General features: G+C 56.2%; 1 pseudogene across 1 annotated transcript in view; it reads left to right on the top strand.

The window, feature by feature from the left end:
• LOC146751214 (metabotropic glutamate receptor 6-like) overlaps nucleotides 1–17,296 on the top strand; it is a 28,953-nt pseudogene extending 11,657 nt beyond the window's left edge. Inside the window, exons 4-9 of the transcript XR_014941785.1 lie at nucleotides 609–744; nucleotides 4,267–4,421; nucleotides 5,722–5,877; nucleotides 7,285–7,482; nucleotides 9,736–9,872; nucleotides 16,713–17,296. The product of XR_014941785.1 is annotated as a metabotropic glutamate receptor 6-like (transcript). The remainder of the gene's footprint in view (nucleotides 1–608; nucleotides 745–4,266; nucleotides 4,422–5,721; nucleotides 5,878–7,284; nucleotides 7,483–9,735; nucleotides 9,873–16,712) is intronic.
• The last annotated feature ends 1,483 nt before the right edge of the window (nucleotides 17,297–18,779 follow it).

An 18,779-nucleotide genomic window follows, 5' to 3' on the forward strand; every position in this document is an offset into this window, starting at 1 on the left:
TGGGCCATACTGGGCCATACTGGGAGGGATTGGGGACCATACTGGGCCATACTGGGCCATACTGGGAGGGATGGGGGACCATACTGGGCCATACTGGGAGGGATGGGGGACCATGCTGGGCCATACTGGGAGGGATGGGGGACCATACTGGGCCATACTGGGAGGGATGGGGGACCATACTGGGCCATACTGGGAGGGATGGGGGACCATGCTGGGCCATACTGGGAGGGATGGGGGAACATACTGGGCCATATTGGGAGGGATGGGGGACCATACTGGGCCATACTGGGCCATACTGGGAGGGATGGGGGACCATACTGGGCCATACTGGGCCATACTGGGAGGGATGGGGGACCATACTGGGCCATACTGGGCCATACTGGGCCATACTGGGAGGGATGGGGGACCATACTGGGCCATACTGGGCCATGCTGGTCCATACTGGGAGGGCCGAGTTGTGGGTACTGCACCCCCTCCTCCCAACACCCCACGGGGGGGGTGGTCTCAACCAACTGCTCCATGCCAGCCCATACTGGTCCGTACTGGTCCATACTGGTCCGTACTGGTCCATACTGGTCCATACTGGTCCGTACTGGTGTGTGCTGCAGGGGGGCTGTGCATTGCGCAGTCCATTAAGATCCCCCGGGAGCCTCGTGCCGGTGCCTACGCGCAGGTTGTGCAGCGGCTGATGGAGACATCGACCGCACGCGGGGTCGTGCTCTTCGCACACGAGGACGACATACGGTACGTACCAGTATACACCAGTATGCACCAGTATACACCAGTATACACCTGTATGCACCAGTATAGACCAGTATGCACCTGTATAGACCTATATGCACCACTATACACCAGTATACACCAGTATGCACCATTATACACCAGTATACACCAGTATAGACCAGTATACACCAGTATGCACCAGTATGCACCAGTATAGACCAGTATACACCAGTGTACACCAGTATGCACCAGTATGCACCATTATACACCAGTATACACCAGTATAGACCAGTATACACCAGTATACACCAGTGTACACCAGTATACACCAGTATACACCAGTATGCACCAGTATAGACCAGTATACACCAGTGTACACCAGTATAGACCAGTATACACCAGTATAGACCAGTATACACCAGTGTACACCAGTATAGACCAGTATACACCAGTATGCACCAGTATAGACCAGTATACACCAGTATACACCAGTATACACCAGTATGCACCAGTATAGACCAGTATACACCAGTATACACCACTATGCACCAGTATGCACCAGTATAGACCAGTATACACCAGTATACATCAGTATGCACCACTATACACCAGTATACACCAGTATACACCAGTATATCTCCCAGTCCCTTCCCAATCTATCTCAGTCTGTCCTATTCCCTCCCAGTACCTTCCCCATCCCTCCCAGTCCATCCCAGTTTGTCCCAGTCCCCCCCACTCCCTTCCCAATCTATCCCAGTCCCTCCCAGTCTATCCCATCCCATCCCATTGCCCCCCACCTGCTCCCAGTCCATCCCAGTCCATTCCCAGTCCATCCCAGTCCATTCCCATTCCCTCCCAGTCCATCCCAGTCCATTCCCAGTCCATTCCCAGTCCATCCCAGTCCATCCCAGTCCATTCCCATTCCCTCCCAGTCCATCCCAGTCCATTCCCAGTCCATCCCAGTCCATCCCAGTCCATTCCCATTCCCTCCCAGCCCATCCCATTCCCTCCCAGTCCCTTCCAGTCCCTTCAATCCCCCCCCACCTGCTCCCAGTCCCTTCCCAGTCTATCCCAGTCCATCCCACTCCCTCCCTTCCCCTCCCTTTCCTTCCCATTCCCTCCCAGTTCATCCCAGTCCCTCCCATTCCCTTCCCAGTCCCTTTCAATCCATCCCAGTCCATCCCAGTCCCTCCCAGTCGCTCCCAGTCCCTTCCCAGTCCATTCCAGTCCCTTCCCAATCTATCCCAATCTCTCCTAATTCCTCCCAGTCCACTCCATTAACCCCCATTCTGTCCCATTCCATCCCAGTCCCTTCCCAATCTATCCCAGTCCATCCCAGTCCATCCCAGTCCCTCCCAGTCCCTCCCAGTCCCTCCCAGTCTCTCCCAGTCCCTTCCAGTCCCCTCCCATTCCCATCCCAGTATATCCCAGTCTATCTCATTCCCATCCCAGTATATCCCAGTCTATCTCATTCCCTCCCAGTATATCCCAGTCCCTCCCATTCCCTGCCAGTATATCCCAGTCTATCCCATTCCCATCCCAGTACATCCCAGTCCCTCCCATTCCCATCCCAGTATATCCCAGTCTATCCCATTCCCATCCCAGTATATCCCAGTCCCTCCCATTCCCTCCCAGTATATCCCAGTCTATCCCATTCCCATCCCAGTATATCCCAGTCCCTCCCATTCCCTCCCAGTATATCCCAGTCTATCCCATTCCCATCCCAGTATATCCCAGTCCCTCCCATTCCCTCCCAGTATATCCCAGTCTATCTCATTCCCCTCCCATTCCCTCCCAGTATATCCCAGTCTATCCCATTCCCATCCCAGTTTATCCCAGTCTATCCCAGTCCCCTCCCATTCTCATCCCAGTCTATCCCAGTCTATCCCAGTCCCCTCCCATTCCCATCCCAGTATATCCCAGTCTATCTCATTCCCTCCCAGTCTATCCCAGTCCCTCCCATTCCCATCCCAGTCTATCCCAGTCTATCCCATTCCCATCCCAGTCTATCCCAGTCTATCCCATTCCCATCCCAGTCTATCCCAGTCTATCCCAGTCCCCTCCCATTCCCTCCCAGTATATCCCAGTCTATCCCATTCCCATCCCAGTATATCCCAGTCTATCCCATTCCCTCCCAGTCTATCCCAGTCCCCTTCCATTCCCTCCCAGTATATCCCAGTCCCTCCCATTCCCTCCCATTCCCATCCCAGTCTATCTCATTCCCCTCCCATTCCCTCCCAGTCCATCCCAGTCCCTTCCCATTCCCTCCCAGTCCATCCCAGTCCATCCCAGTCCCTTCCCATTCCCTCCCAGTCCATCCCAGTCCATCCCAGTCCCTTCCCATTCCCTCCCATTATATCCCAGTCTATCCCAGTCCATCCCATTCCCTCCCAGTATATCCCAGTCCCTCCCATTCCCTCCCAGTCCCTCCCAGTCTATCCCATTCCCATCCCAGTCTATCCCAGTCCATCCCATTCCCTCCCATTATATCCCAGTCCATCCCATTCCCTCCCAGTCCCTCCCAGTCCATCCCATTCCCATCCCAGTCTATCCCAGTCCCTCCCATTCCCTCCCAGTATATCCCAGTCCCTCCCATTCCCATCCCAGTATATCCCAGTCTATCCCATTCCCATCCCAGTCTATCCCAGTCTATCCCATTCCCTCCCAGTCTATCCCAGTCCCCTCCCATTCCCTCCCAGTCTATCCCAGTCTATCCCAGTCTATCCCAGTCTATCCCAGTCCCTCCCATTCCCATCCCAGTCTATCCCAGTCCATCCCATTCCCATCCCAGTCTATCCCAGTCTATCTCATTCCCTCCCAGTCTATCTCATTCCCCTCCCATTCCCTCCCAGTATATCCCAGTCTATCCCATTCCCATCCCAGTCCCCTCCCATTCCCTCCCAGTCTATCCCAGTCCCTCCCATTCCCTCCCAGTATATCCCAGTCTATCCCATTCCCTCCCAGTCTATCCCAGTCTATCCCATTCCCTCCCAGTATATCCCAGTCTATCCCATTCCCATCCCAGTATATCCCAGTCCCTCCCAGTCTATCCCAGTCTATCCCAGTCTATCCCATTCCCATCCCAGTCTATCCCAGTCCCTCCCAGTCTATCCCAGTCTATCCCATTCCCTCCCAGTCTATCCCAGTATATCCCAGTCCCTCCCATTCCCATCCCAGTCTATCCCAGTCCCTCCCATTCCCTCCCAGTCTATCCCAGTCTATCCCATTCCCATCCCAGTCTATCCCAGTCTATCCCATTCCCTCCCAGTATATCCCAGTCCCTCCCTTTCCCTCCCAGTCTATCCCATTCCCATCCCAGTCTATCCCATTCCCATCCCAGTCCCCTCCCATTCCCTCCCAGTCCCTCCCATTCCCATCCCAGTATATTCCAGTCTATCCCAGTCCCCTTCCATTCCCTCCCAGTCTATCCCAGTCCCCTCCCATTCCCTCCCATTATATCCCATTCCCTCCCATTATATCCCATTCCCTCCCATTATATCCCATTCCCTCCCATTAACCCCCTGCCCCCCGTATCCCCCGTAGCCGCGTCCTGGAGGCGGCCACTCGTGCCAACCTGTCAGGTCACTTTGCCTGGGTTGGATCCGACAGTTGGGGGGCGAAACTGGGCCCCGTGCAGGGACTGGAGGGGGCGGCACATGGAGCCATCACCATCCTGCCCAAGAGAGCCTCCGTGCCCGGTCAGTGCTGCCCCATAGCGGCCCCATAGCTGCCCCATAGAGAGCCCATAGCTGCCCCATAGAGACCCCATAGCTGCCCCATAGAGACCCCATAGCGGCCCCATAGCTGCCCCATAGCTGCCCCATAGAGACCCCATAGCTGCCCCATAGAGACCCCATAGCTGCCCCATAGATGCCCCATAGAGACCTGATAGCTGCCCCATAGAGACCCCATAGCTGCCCCATAGATGCCCCATAGAGACCTGATAGCTGCCCCATAGAGACCCCATAGCTGCCCCATAGCTGCCCCATAGAGACCCCGTAGCTGCCCCATAGAGACCCCCATAGCGGTCCCATAGAGACCTGATAGCTGCCCCATAGAGACCCCATAGCTGCCCTATAGAGACCCCATAGCTGTCCCATAGAGACCTGATAGCTGCCCCATAGAGACCCCATAGCTGCCCCATAGAGACCCCATAGCTGTCCCATGGAGACCCCATAGCTGCCCCATAGAGACCTGATAGCTGCCCCATAGAGACCCCATAGCTGCCCCATAGAGGCCTGATAGCTGCCCCATAGAGACCCGATAGCTGCCCCATAGAGACCCCATAGCTGCCCTAGAGAGACCTGATAGCTGCCCCATAGAGACCCCATAGCTGCCCCATAGAGACCCCATAGCTGCCCCATAGAGACCTGATAGCGGCCCCATAGAGACCTGATAGCTGCCCCATAGAGACCCCATAGCTGCCCTAGAGAGACCTGATAGCTGCCCCATAGAGACCCCATAGCTGCCCCATAGAGACCCCATAGCTGCCCCATAGAGACCTGATAGCGGCCCCATAGAGACCTGATAGCTGCCCCATAGAGACCCCATAGCTGCCCCATAGAGACCCCGTAGCTGCCCCATAGAGACCCCGTAGCTGCCCTATAGAGACCCCATAGCTGCCCCATAGAGACCCCATAGCGGCCCCATAGAGACCTGATAGCTGCCCCATAGAGACCTGATAGCTGCCCCATAGCGGCCCCATAGCTGCCCCATAGAGACCCTGTAGCTGCCCCATAGAGACCCCATAGCTGCCCCATGGAGACCCCATAGCGGCCCCATAGAGACCTGATAGCTGCCCCATAGAGACCCCATAGCTGCCCCATAGCACCCCATAGCTGCTCCACAGCAGCCCTACACGGCCCCATACAGCCCCTACAGCGACCCCATAGCTATTCCACAGCAGCCCTATAGCGACCCCTTGCCTATGGGGCCACTATGGGGCCGCTATGGGGCTGCTATGGGGCCAGCCCTATAGCTCAGTGGGGCGCCCCATAGGTTTTGATGAGTACTTCACGTCTCGCTCATTGGAGAACAACCGGCGCAACCTTTGGTTCCACGAGTTCTGGGAGGAGGATTTTGGCTGCCACCTGCCCCACAGCGCGCCCCATAACCTGCCCCACGGCGCCGCCGGACCCACACGCAAGTGTACAGGTAGGGCCATAACCTGCCCCATAATCTGCCCCATAACCTGGCCCATAACCTGGCCCATAATCTGCCCCATAACCTGGCCCATAACCTGCCCCATAACCTGCCCCATAATCTGCCCCATAACCTGGCCCATAACCTGGCCCATAATCTGCCCCATAACCTGCCCCATAACCTGCCCCATAGTGCCCCATAGCCTGCCCCATAGTGCACCATAGCCTGCTCCCCACACTTCTGGATCATCTCCCCACACTTATGGGGCACACTTATGGGGCAGCTCCCCACACTTATGACCCCCCTCCCCTTACCCTGCCCCACACTTATGGGTCTGGCACCCCACATCCCACTTGCCCCACACTTATGGGTCTGCCCCACACTTATGGGTCTGCCCCACACTTATGGGTCCTCTCCCCACACTTAAGGGTCTGGCACCCCACATCCCACCTGCCCCACACTTCTGGGTCTGCCCCACACTTCTGGGTCTACCCCACACTTCTGGGTTTGCCCCACACTTGTGGGTCTGCCCCACATCCCACCTGCCCCACACTTATGGGTCTGCCCCACATCCCACCTGCCCCACACTTCTGGTTCTGCCCCACATCCCACCTACCCCACACTTATGGGTCTGCCCCACACTTATGGGTCCTCTCCCCACACTTATGGGTCCTCTCCCCACACTTCTGGTTCTGCCCCACACTTGTGGTTCTGCCCCACACTTATGGGTCCTCTCCCCACACTTATGGGTCTGGCACCCCACATCTCCCCTGCCCCACACTTATGGTTCTGCCCCACACTTGTGGTTCTGCCCCACACTTGTGGGTCTGCCCCACACTTCTGGTTCTGCCCCACACTTATGTGTCTGCCCCACACTTATGTGTCTGCCCCACACTTATGTGTCTGCCCCACACTTCTGGTTCTGCCCCACACTTATGTGTCTACCCCACACTTCTGGTTCTGCCCCACACTTCTGTATCTGCCCCACACTTATGTGTCTGCCCCACATCCCCCCTGCCCCACACTTGTGGGTCTGCCCCACACTTATGGTTCTGCCCTACACTTATGTATCTGCCCCACACTTATGTGTCTGCCCCACATCCCCCCTGCCCCACACTTATGGGTCTGCCCCACACTTGTGGGTCTGCCCCACACTTATGGGTCTACCCCAAACTTATGGGTCTGCCCCACACTTATGGGTCCTCTCCCCACACTTATGGGTCCTCTCCCCACACTTATGGGTCTGCCCCACGTTTATGGGTCTGCCCCACACTTATGGGTTTGCCCCACACTTATGGGTCCTCTCCCCCCACTTGTGGTTCTGCCCCACACTTGTGGTTCTGCCCCACACTTATGGGTCTACCCCACACTTATGGGTCTGCCCCACACTTATGGGTCTGCCCCCCACTTGTGGGTCAGGCCGTGAGCGGATCGGCCGTGACTCTCCGTACGAGCAGGAGGGGAAGGTGCAGTTTGTGATCGACGCGGTGCTGGCCATGGCCCACGGGCTCCACAACCTGCTGCTGGAGGTTTGCCCCGGGGGGGGGCTCTGCTCACACATGGACCCCCCCGACGGGAGGAGGCTCCTGCAGCACATCAGGAAGGTGGCCTTCAATGGTGAGCGGTGGGAGCAACTGGGAGGGACTGGGAGGGAATGGGGGGGAATGGGAGGGACTGGGAGGGACTGGGAGGGAATGGGGGGGAATGGGAGCAACTGGGATAAACTGGGATGGATTGGGAGGGAATGGGGGGGAATGGGATAAACTGGGATGGATTGGGATGGACTGGGAGGGAAGGGGGGGGAATGGGAGGGGAGTGGGTGGGAATGGGGGGGAATGGGAGGGAATGGGGGTGGGAATGGGGGGGAATGGGAGAGACTGGGAGGGACTGGGATAAACATTGGGAGTAACTGGGAGGAACTGGGAGGGACTGGGATGGACTGGGGGGGACTGGGAGCAACTGGGATAAACTGGGATGGACTGGGAGGGAAGGGGGGGGAATGGGGGGGACTGGGATAAACTGGGATAAACTGGGATGGATTGGGATAAACTGGGATGGATTGGGAGGGAATGGGGGGGACTGGGAGCAACTGGGATGAACTGGGATGAACTGGGATGGACTGGGATAAACTGGGATGAACTGGGATGGACTGGGATGGACTGGGAGGGAATGGGGGGGACTGGGATAAACTGGGATGGACTGGGAGGGGAGTGGGTGGGAATGGGGGGGGACTGGGAGAGACTGGGATAAACTGGGATGGATTGGGATAAACTGGGATGGATTGGGAGGGAAGGGGGGGGGACTGGGAGCAACTGGGATAAACTGGGATGGACTGGGAGGGGAGTGGGTGGGAATGGGGGGGACTGGGAGAGACTGGGATGGATTGGGAGCAATTGGGAGGGACTGGGGGGGACTGGGTGGGAATGGGGGGGGGACTGGAAGGGACTGGGATAAACTGGGATGAACTGGGAGGGGAGTGGGATAAACTGGGATGGACTGGGAGGGACTGGGATGGACTGGGATGGACTGGGATCAGACTGGGATGGACTGGGATGGACTGGGATGGACTGGGATAAACTGGGATAAACTGGGATGAACTGGGATGGACTGGGATGGACTGGGATGGACTGGGAGGGGAGGGGAGTGGGTGGGAATGGGGGATGATTGGGAGGGACTGGGATGGACTGGGATAAACTGGGATGGACTGGGATGGACTGGGAGGGAAGGGGGAGGGATTGGGAGCAACTGGGATAAACTGGGATGGACTGGGTGGGACTGGGAGGGAATGGGGGGGGGACTGGGAGCAACTGGGATAAACTGGGATGGACTGGGAGGGGAGTGGGAGGGAATGGGGGGGGACTGGGATAAACTGGGATGGATTGGGAGGGGAGTGGGATGGACTGGGAGGGGAGAGGGTAGGAATGGGGGGGAATGGGAGCAACTGGGATAAACTGGGATGGACTGGGAGGGGAGTGGGTGGGAATGGGGGGGAATGGGATAAACATTGGGAGTAACTGGGAGGAACTGGGAGGGACTGGGATGGACTGGGATGGAATGGGGGGGACTGGGAGCAACTGGGATAAACTGGGATGGACTGGGAGGGAATGGGGGGGCTGGGAGCAACTGGGATAAACATTGGGAGTAACTGGGATGAACTGGGAGGGACTGGGATGGAATGGGATGGAATGGGGGGGAATGGGAGCAACTGGGATAAACTGGGATGGACTGGGAGGGGAGTGGGTGGGAATGGGGGGGAATGGGAGAGACTGGGAGGGATTGAGAGGGGACTGGGATGGACTGGGAGGGGAGAGGGTGGGAATGGGGGGGGGACTGGAATGTATTGGGAGTAACTGGGAGGAACTGGGATGGACTGGGATGGATTGGGAGGGAATGGGGGGGACTGGGAGCAAATGGGATAAACTGGGATGAACTGGGATGGATTGGGATAAACTGGGATGAACTGGGAGGGACTGGGATGGACTGAGAGGGAAGGGGGGGGACTGGGAGGGACTGGGATAAACTGGGATGAACTGGGAGGGGAGTGGGTGGGAATGGGGGGGGACTGGGATAAACTGGGATGGATTGGGAGGGGAGTGGGTGGGAATGGGGGATGATTGGGAGGGACTGGGATGGATTGGGATAAACTGGGATGGACTGGGAGGGACTGGGATGAACTGGGGTGGATTGGGAGGATACTGAGAGCAATTGGGATTGGTTTTGTACTGTTTTTACTGGTCCATACTGGTTTGTACTGGTCCGTGCTGGTTTGTAGTGGCCCACACTGGTTTATACTGGTCCATACTGGTCCATACTGGTCCATACTGGTCCATACTGGTCTATACTGGTTTATACTGGTCTGTACTGGTTTAGGCAGTGCCGGCACTCCGGTGATGTTCAATGAGAACGGTGACGCTCCGGGTCGTTACGACATCTTCCAGTTCCAATGGAACAACGGCAGCGGCGCCTATAGACCCGTGGGGCACTGGGTGCAGGGGCTGCACCTACAGGTGGGATATAGAACACCCTAAATAACCCCAAATGGACCCAAAATGGCCCTAAATGGTCCCGAATAGCACCTCAATGGCCCTAAATGTCCCCAACATGGCCCTAAGTGCCCCCCAAATGGCCCCAAATCACCCCAAAATGGCCCTAAATGGCACCAAAATGGCACCAAATCACCCCAAAATGGCCCTAAGTGGGCCTAAATGGCTCAAAATAGCCCCTAAATGGCCCTACATGGCCCCAAAATGGCCCCAAATGACCCCAAAATGGCCCTAAATGGTCCCGAATAGCACCTAAATGGCCCTAAATGACCCCAACATGGCCCTAAGTGCCCCCCAGATGGCCCCAAATCACCCCAAAACGGCACTAAATGGTCCCGAATAGCACCTAAATGGCCCTAAATGACCCCAACATGGCCCTAAGTGCCCCCCAAATGGACCCAAATCACCCCAAAATGGCCCTACATGGCCCCAAAATGGCCCTAAATGGCACCAAAATGGCACCAAATGGCACCAAAATGGCCCCAAATCACCCCAAAATGGCCCTAAATGGTCCCGAATAGCACCTCAATGGCCCTAAATGACCCCAACATGGCCCTAAGTGCCCCCCAGATGGCCCCAAATCACCCCAAAATGGCCCTACATGGCCCCAAAATGGCACCAAATCACCCCAAAATGGCCCTAAATGGTCCCGAATAGCACCTCAATGGACGTAAATGACCCCAACATGGCCCTAAGTGCCCCCCAAATGGACCCAGATCACCCCAAAACGGCACTAAATGGTCCCAAATAGCACCTAAATGGCCCTAAATGACTCCAACATGGCCCTAAATGCCCCTCAAATGGACCCAAATCACCCCAAAATGGCCCTAAGTGCCCCCCAAATGGCCCCAAATCACCCCAAAATGGCCCTACATGGTCCCGAATAGCACCTAAATGGCCCTAAATGACCCCAACATGGCCCTAAGTGCCCCCCAGATGGCCCCAAATCACCCCAAAACGGCACTAAATGGTCCCGAATAGCACCTCAATGGCCCTAAATGACCCCAACATGGCCCTAAGTGCCCCCCAAATGGACCCAAATCACCCCTAAATGGCACCAAAATGGCCCCAAATCACCCCAAAATGGCCCTAAATGGCACCAAAATGGCCCCAAATCACCCCAAAATGGCCCTAAATGGCACCAAAATGGCCCCAAATCACCCCAAAATGGCCCTAAATGACACCAAAATGGCACCAAATCACCCCAAAATGGCCCTAAATGGTCCCAAATAGCACCTCAATGGCCCTAAATGACCCCAACATGGCCCTAAGTGCCCCCCAAATGGACCCAAATCACCCCAAAATGGCACTAAATGGCACCAAAATGGCACCAAATCACCCCAAAATGGCCCTAAATGGCCCCAAAATGGCCCCAAATCACCCCAAAACGGCACTAAATGGTCCCAAATAGCACCTAAATGGCCCCAAATGACCCCAACATGGCCCTGAATGCCCCCAAATGGACCCAGATCACCCCTAAATGGCCCTAAATGGCACCAAAATGGCACCAAATCACCCCAAAATGGCCCTAAATGGCACCAAAATGGCCCCAAATCACCCCAAAACGGCACTAAATGGTCCCGAATAGCACCTCAATGGCCCTAAATGACCCCAACATGGCCCTAAATGCCCCTCAAATGGCCCCAAATCACCCCAAAACGGCACTAAATGGTCCTGAATAGCACCTCAATGGCCCTAAATGACCCCAACATGGCCCTAAGTGCCCCACAAATGGCCCCAAATCATCCCAAAATGGCCCTAAATGGCACCAAAATGGCACCAAATCACCCCAAAATGGCACTAAATGGTCCCGAATAGCACCTAAATGGATGTAAATGACCCCAACATGGCCCTAAGTGCCCCCCAAATGGCACCAAATCACCCCAAAATGGCCCTAAATGGTCCCAAATAGCACCTAAATGGCCCTAAATGACCCCAACATGGCCCTAAGTGGCCCCCAAATGGCCCCAAATCACCCCAAAATGGCCCTAAATGGCCCTAAATGGCACCAAATCAACCCAAAACGGCACTAAATGGTCCCAAATAGCACCTAAATGGCCCTAAATGACCCCAACATGGCCCTAAATGCCCCCCAAATGGACCCAAATCACCCCAAAATGGCCCTAAATGGCACCAAAATGGCCCCAAATCACCCCAAAATGGCCCTAAATGGCACCAAAAAGGCACCAAATCACCCCAAAATGGCACTAAATGGTCCCGAATAGCACCTCAATGGCCCTAAATGACCCCAACATGGCCCTAAGTGCCCCCCAAATGGCCCCAGATCACCCCAAAATGGCCCTAAATGGCACCAAAATGGCACCAAATCATCCCAAAATGGCCCTAAATGGCACCAAAATGGACCCAAATCACCCCAAAATGGCCCTAAATGGCCCCAAAATGGCCCCAAATCACCCCAAAATGGCCCTAAATGGTCCCGAATAGCACCTCAATGGACGTAAATGACCCCAACATGGCCCTAAGTGCCCTCCAAATGGACCCAGATCACCCCTAAATGGCCCTAAATGGCACCAAAATGGCACCAAATCACCCCAAAATGGCCCTAAATGGTCCCAAATAGCACCTAAATGGATGTAAATGACCCCAACATGGCCCTAAATGCCCCCCAAATGGCACCAAATCACCCCAAAACGGCACTAAATGGCCCCAAAATGGCCCTAAATGGCCCTAAATGGCCCCAAATCACCCCAAAATGGCCCTACATGGTCCCGAATAGCACGTAAATGGACGTAAATTACCCCAACATGGCCCTAAGTGCCCCCCAAATGGCCCCAAATCACCCCAAAATGGCCCTACATGGCCCCAAAATGGCCCTAAATGGCACCAAAATGGCACCAAATGGCACCAAAATGGCCCCAAATCACCCCAAAATGGCCCTAAATAGTCCCGAATAGCACCTCAATGGCCCTAAATGACCCCAACATGGCCCTAAGTGCCCCCCAAATGGCCCCAAATCACCCCAAAATGGCACTAAATGGCCCCAAAATGGCACCAAATCACCCCAAAATGGCCCTACATGGCACCAAAATGGCCCCAAATCACCCCAAAATGGCCCTAAATGGCCCCAAATCACCCCAAAATGGCCCTAAATGGTCCCGAATAGCACCTCAATGGCCCTAAATGACCCCAACATGGCCCTAAATGCCCCCCAAATGGACCCAAATCACCCCAAAATGGCACTAAATGGCACCAAAATGGCACCAAATCACCCCAAAATGGCCCTACATGGCACCAAAATGGCCCCAAATCACCCCAAAATGGCACCAAATCATCCCAAAATGGCCCTACATGGCACCAAAATGGCCCCAAATCACCCCAAAATGGCCCTAAATGGTCCCGAATAGCACCTCAATGGCCCTAAATGACCCCAACATGGCCCTAAGTGCCCCCCAAATGGCCCCAAATCACCCCAAAACGGCACTAAATGGCACCAAAATGGCACCAAATCACCCCAAAATGGCCCTAAATGGCACCAAATCACCCCAAAACGGCACTAAATGGTCCCGAATAGCACCTAAATGGCCCTAAATGTCCCCAACATGGCCCTAAATGGCCCCAAATGGACCCAGATCACCCCTAAATGGCCCTACATGGCCCCAAAATGGCCCTAAATGGCACCAAAATGGCACCAAATGGCACCAAAATGGCACCAAATCACCCCAAAATGGCCCTACATGGTCCCAAATAGCACCTCAATGGACGTAAATGACCCCAACATGGCCCTAAATGCCCCCCAAATGGACCCAAATCACCCCAAAATGGCCCTAAATGGTCCCGAATAGCACCTCAATGGCCCTAAATGACCCCAACATGGCCCTAAGTGCCCCCCAAATGGACCCAGATCACCCCAAAATGGCCCTAAATGGCACCAAAATGGCACCAAATCACCCCAAAATGGCCCTAAATGGCCCTAAATGGCCCCAAATCACCCCAAAATGGCCCTAAATGGTCCCGAATAGCACCTCAATGGACGTAAATGACCCCAACATGGCCCTAAGTGCCCCCCAAATGGACCCAAATCACCCCTAAATGGCCCTAAATGGCACCAAAATGGCACCAAATCACCCCAAAATGGCCCTAAATGGCACCAAAATGGCACCAAATCACCCCAAAATGGCCCTAAATGGCCCTAAATGGCACCAAATCACCCCAAAATGGCCCTAAATGGCTCAAAATAGCCCCTAAATGGACGTAAATGGCCCCAAATAGCCCCTAATTGCCCCCAGATGGCCCCAAATCACACCCAAGATTGCCATAAATGGGCTCGAAATGGCAATCTCCCCATAGCCCCCCATATCACCCTCAGCCCCTCAATACCCCCCATTACCCCCTCAATACCCCCCAATACCCCCCCAGATAGCCCCAATACCCCCCCAATACCCCCCATTATCCCCCCAGATACCCCTATTACCCCCCCAGATACCCCCAATACCCCCATTACCCTCTCAATATCCCCCATTACTCCCCCAGATACCCCCATTACTCCCCCAGATGCCTGCATTACCCCCCCAATACCCCCCATTAACCCCCCAGATACCCCCAGATACCCCCATTACCCCATCAATACCCCCCATTACCCCCCAAATACCCCCAATAGCCCCCCAGATACCCCCAATACCCCCCAGATACCCCCAATACCCCACATTACCCCCCAGTTACTCCCAATACCCCACATTACCCCCCTAGATACCCCCAGTACCCGCATTACCCTCTCAATACCCAACATTACCCCCTCAATACCCCCCAATACCCCCCCAATAGCCCCCATTACCCCCCAAGATACCCCCAATACCCCCCCAGATAGCCCCAATACCCCCCATTACCACCCCAGATATCCCCATTACCCCCTCAGATACCCCCAATACCCCCCATTACCCCTCCCAACCTCCCTCAGACCCCCCCCAAGCCCCCCTAACCCCCTCTAACCCTTAGGTCCAATCTATGCGCTGGTCCAGCCCGTTGGGTTCCCCCCCCCCCCCCCCCAATCCGTGTGCAGCCTAAATTCCCCCCCAATACCCCCATTACCCCCCCAAATAACCCCATTACCCCCCCAGATACCCCCAATACCCCCCCAGATGCCCCCATTATCCCCCATTACCCCCCGAGATACCCCCAATACCACCCCAAATACCCCCATTACCTCCCCAGATACCCCCAATACCCCCCATTTCTCCCTCCTATCCCCCCAGCCCCCCTCCTGACCCCCTCTAACCCTTCTCCCTCCCATTTAGGTCCAGTCAATGCGCTGGTCGGGCTCGTTGGGTTCCCCCCCCCCATCGGTGTGCAGCCTAAACCCTCCCCAATACCCCCCCAGCTACCCTCAATACCCCCCATTACCCCTCTCAGCCCCCCCCACACCCCCCCAACCCCCTCTAACCCTTTGCCCCCCCCCTTTAGGTCCATTCAATGCGCTGGTCGGGCCCGCTGGGTTCCCCCCCCCCCCCATCAGTTTGCAGCCTAAACCCCCCCCATTACCCCCCCATATACCCCCAATACCCCCCATATACCCCCAATACCCCCCATATACCCCCAATACCCCCCCAGATACCCCCAATACCCCCCCAGATACCCCCAATACCCCCCCCAGATACCCCAATACCCCCCATTATCCCCTCAATACTCCCCATTACCCCCCCAGATACCCCCAATACCCCCCAGATACCCCCAATACCCCCCAGATACCCCCAATACCCCCCCAAATACCCCCATTACCCCCCCAGATACCCCCAATACCCCCCATTCCCCCTCCTATCCCCCCAGCCCCCCCACTAACCCCCCCTAACCCTTCTCCCCCCCCATTTAGGTCCAGTCAATGCACTGGTCGGGCCCGCTGGGTTCCCCCCCCCCCCATCGGTGTGCAGCCTAAACCCCCCCCCAATACCCCCCAATACCCCCCCAGATACCCCCAAATACCCCCATTACCGCCCAGATACCCCCAATACCCCCATTAACCCCCCAGATACCCCCAATACCCGCATTACCCTCTCAATACCACCCATTACCCCCTCAATACCCCCCAATACCCCCCCAGATACCCACAATACCCCCCCAATACCCCCCATTATCCCCCCAAATACCCCCATTACCCCCTCAATACCCCCAATTCCCCCCCAGATACCCCCATTCCCACTCCTATCCCCCCAGCCCCCCCCCCAATACCCCCTAACCCCCTCTAACCCCTCTCCCCCCTTCCAGGTCCAATGAATGCACTGGTCGGGCCCATTGGGTTCCCCCCCCCCCCCATCTGTGTGCAGCCTAAACCCCCCCCCAATACCCCCCATTACCCCCCCAGATACCCCCAATACCCCCCATTACCCCCCCCAGATACCCCCAATACCCCCCCAGATACCCCCAATACCCGCATTACCCTCTCAATACCCCCCAATACCCTCCCCAATACCCCCATTACCCCCCCATTACCCCCCAGATACCCCCAATACCCCCCCAGATACCCCCCCAGATACACCCAATACCCCCCCAATACCCCCCATTACCCCCCCAGATACCCCCATTACCCCCCAGATACCCCCAATAGCCCCCCAGATACACCCAATACCCCCCATTACCCCCCCAGATACCCCTATTACCCCTCCAGATACCCCCCAATACCCCCCATTACCCCCCCAGATACCCCCGATACCCCCATTAACCCCCCAGATACCCCCAATACCCCCCATTTCCCCCCCCAGATACCCCCAATACCCCCCCAGATACCCCTATTACCCCCCATTACCCCCCCCAAGCCCCCCTGACCCCCTCTAACCCTTCTCCCCCCCCCTTTAGGTCCAATCAATGCGCTGGTCGGGCCCTTTGGGCTCCCCCCCCCCCCCATCAGTTTGCAGCCTTCCCTGTGGTCCAGGTGAACGTAAGAAGCCGGTGAAGGGCGTCCCGTGCTGCTGGCACTGCGAGCTGTGCGACGGTTACCGCTATAGGGCAGACGAGCTCACCTGCCTGCCCTGCGCCCCACACCTCCGCCCCACAACCAACCGCTCGGCCTGCAGGCCCACCCCATTGATCCGCCTGCCTTGGTCGTCCCCGTTGGCCGCGTTACCTTTGGCCTTATCGGCTTTGGGGTTATCAGCCACCGGGTTCGTGTTGGCCACGTTCGCTCGTTATCACGACACCCCCATAGTGAAGGCGTCGGGGAGGGAGCTGAGCTACGTGCTGCTAATGGGGATCGCGCTGGTTTATGGCATCACCTTCCTTATGGTGGCTGAGCCCGGGGTGGCTGTGTGTGCTCTAAGGAGGTTGTTCTTAGGGCTGGGCATGAGCGTCACCTACGCGGCTCTGCTGACCAAAACCAATAGGATCTATAGGATATTCGAGCAGGGTGAGGAGATGGGGGGTGTCTATGGGGGATATAGGGAGTATGGGGGTGATATGGGGGTGTATGGGGGATAGAGAGGGATATAGGGGCTGTATGGGGGGATATGGGATGAGTGTCACCTACGCGGCTCTGCTGACCAAAACCAATAGGATCTATAGGATATTCGAGCAGGGTGAGGAGATGGGGGATATAGGGGTGATATGGGGTGATATGGGGGGATATGGGGGGATAGAGAGGGATATGGGGGTGTATGGGGGATATGAGGGGATATGGGGGGATAGAGAGGGATATGGAGGGATAGAGAGGGATATAGGGGCTGTATGGGGGGATATGGGATGAGCGTCACCTACGCGGCTCTGCTGACCAAAACCAATAGGATCTATAGGATATTCGAGCAGGGTGAGGAGATGGGGGGTGTCTATGGGGTGTATGGGGGGATATGGGGGGATAGAGAGGGATATGGGGGGGATATAGGGGGATATGGGGGGATAGAGAGGGATATAGGGGCTATATAGGGGCTATATGGGGGGATATGGGGGGATAGAGAGGGATATAGGGGCTGTATGGGGGGATATGGGGGGATAGAGAGGGATATGGGGGGATAGAGAGGGATATAGGGGCTGTATGGGGGGATATGGGGGGATAGAGAGGGATATGGGGGCTGTATGGGGGGATATGGGGGGATAGAGAGGGATATAGGGGCTGTATGGGGGGATATGGGGGGATAGAGAGGGATATAGGGGTGTATGGGGGATATGGGGGGATAGAGAAGGATATAGGGGCTGTATGGGGGGATATGGGGGGATATAGGGGCTGTATGGGGGGGATATAGGGGGATATGGGGGGATAGAGAGGGATATAGGGGCTGTATGGGGGGATATGGGGGGGTAGAGAGGGATATAGGGGCTGTGTGGGGGGATATGGGGGGATAGAGAGGGATATAGGGGCTGTATGGGGGGATATGGGGGGATAGAGAAGGATATAGGGGCTGTATGGGGGGATATGGCGGGATAGAGAGGGATATGGGGGCTGTATGGGGGTGATATAGGGGGATATGGGGGGATAGAGAGGGATATAGGGGCTGTATGGGGGGATATGGCGGGATAGAGAGGGATATGGGGGCTGTATGGGGGTGATATAGGGGGATATGGGGGGATAGAGAGGGATATAGGGGCTGTATGGTGGGATATGGGGGGATAGAGAGGGATATGGGGGGATAGAGAGGGATATAGGGGCTGTATGGGGGTGATATAGGGGGATATGGGGGGATAGAGAGGGATATAGGGGCTGTATGGGGGTGATATAGGGGGATATGGGGGGATAGAGAGGGATATAGCGGCTGTATGGGGGGATAGAGAGGGATATGGGGGGATAGAGAGGGATATAGGGGCTGTATGGGGGGATATGGGGAGATAGAGAGGGATATGGGGGCTGTATGGGGGGTTATGGGGGGATAGAGAGGGATATAGGGGCTGTATGGGGGGATATGAGGGGATATGGGGGGATAGAGAGGGATATGGGGA

Source organism: Coturnix japonica, unplaced genomic scaffold, assembly GCF_054131305.1.
Source record: "Coturnix japonica strain WE unplaced genomic scaffold, WE-NBRP24 Scf112, whole genome shotgun sequence".
Classification (NCBI taxonomy): domain Eukaryota; kingdom Metazoa; phylum Chordata; class Aves; order Galliformes; family Phasianidae; genus Coturnix; species Coturnix japonica.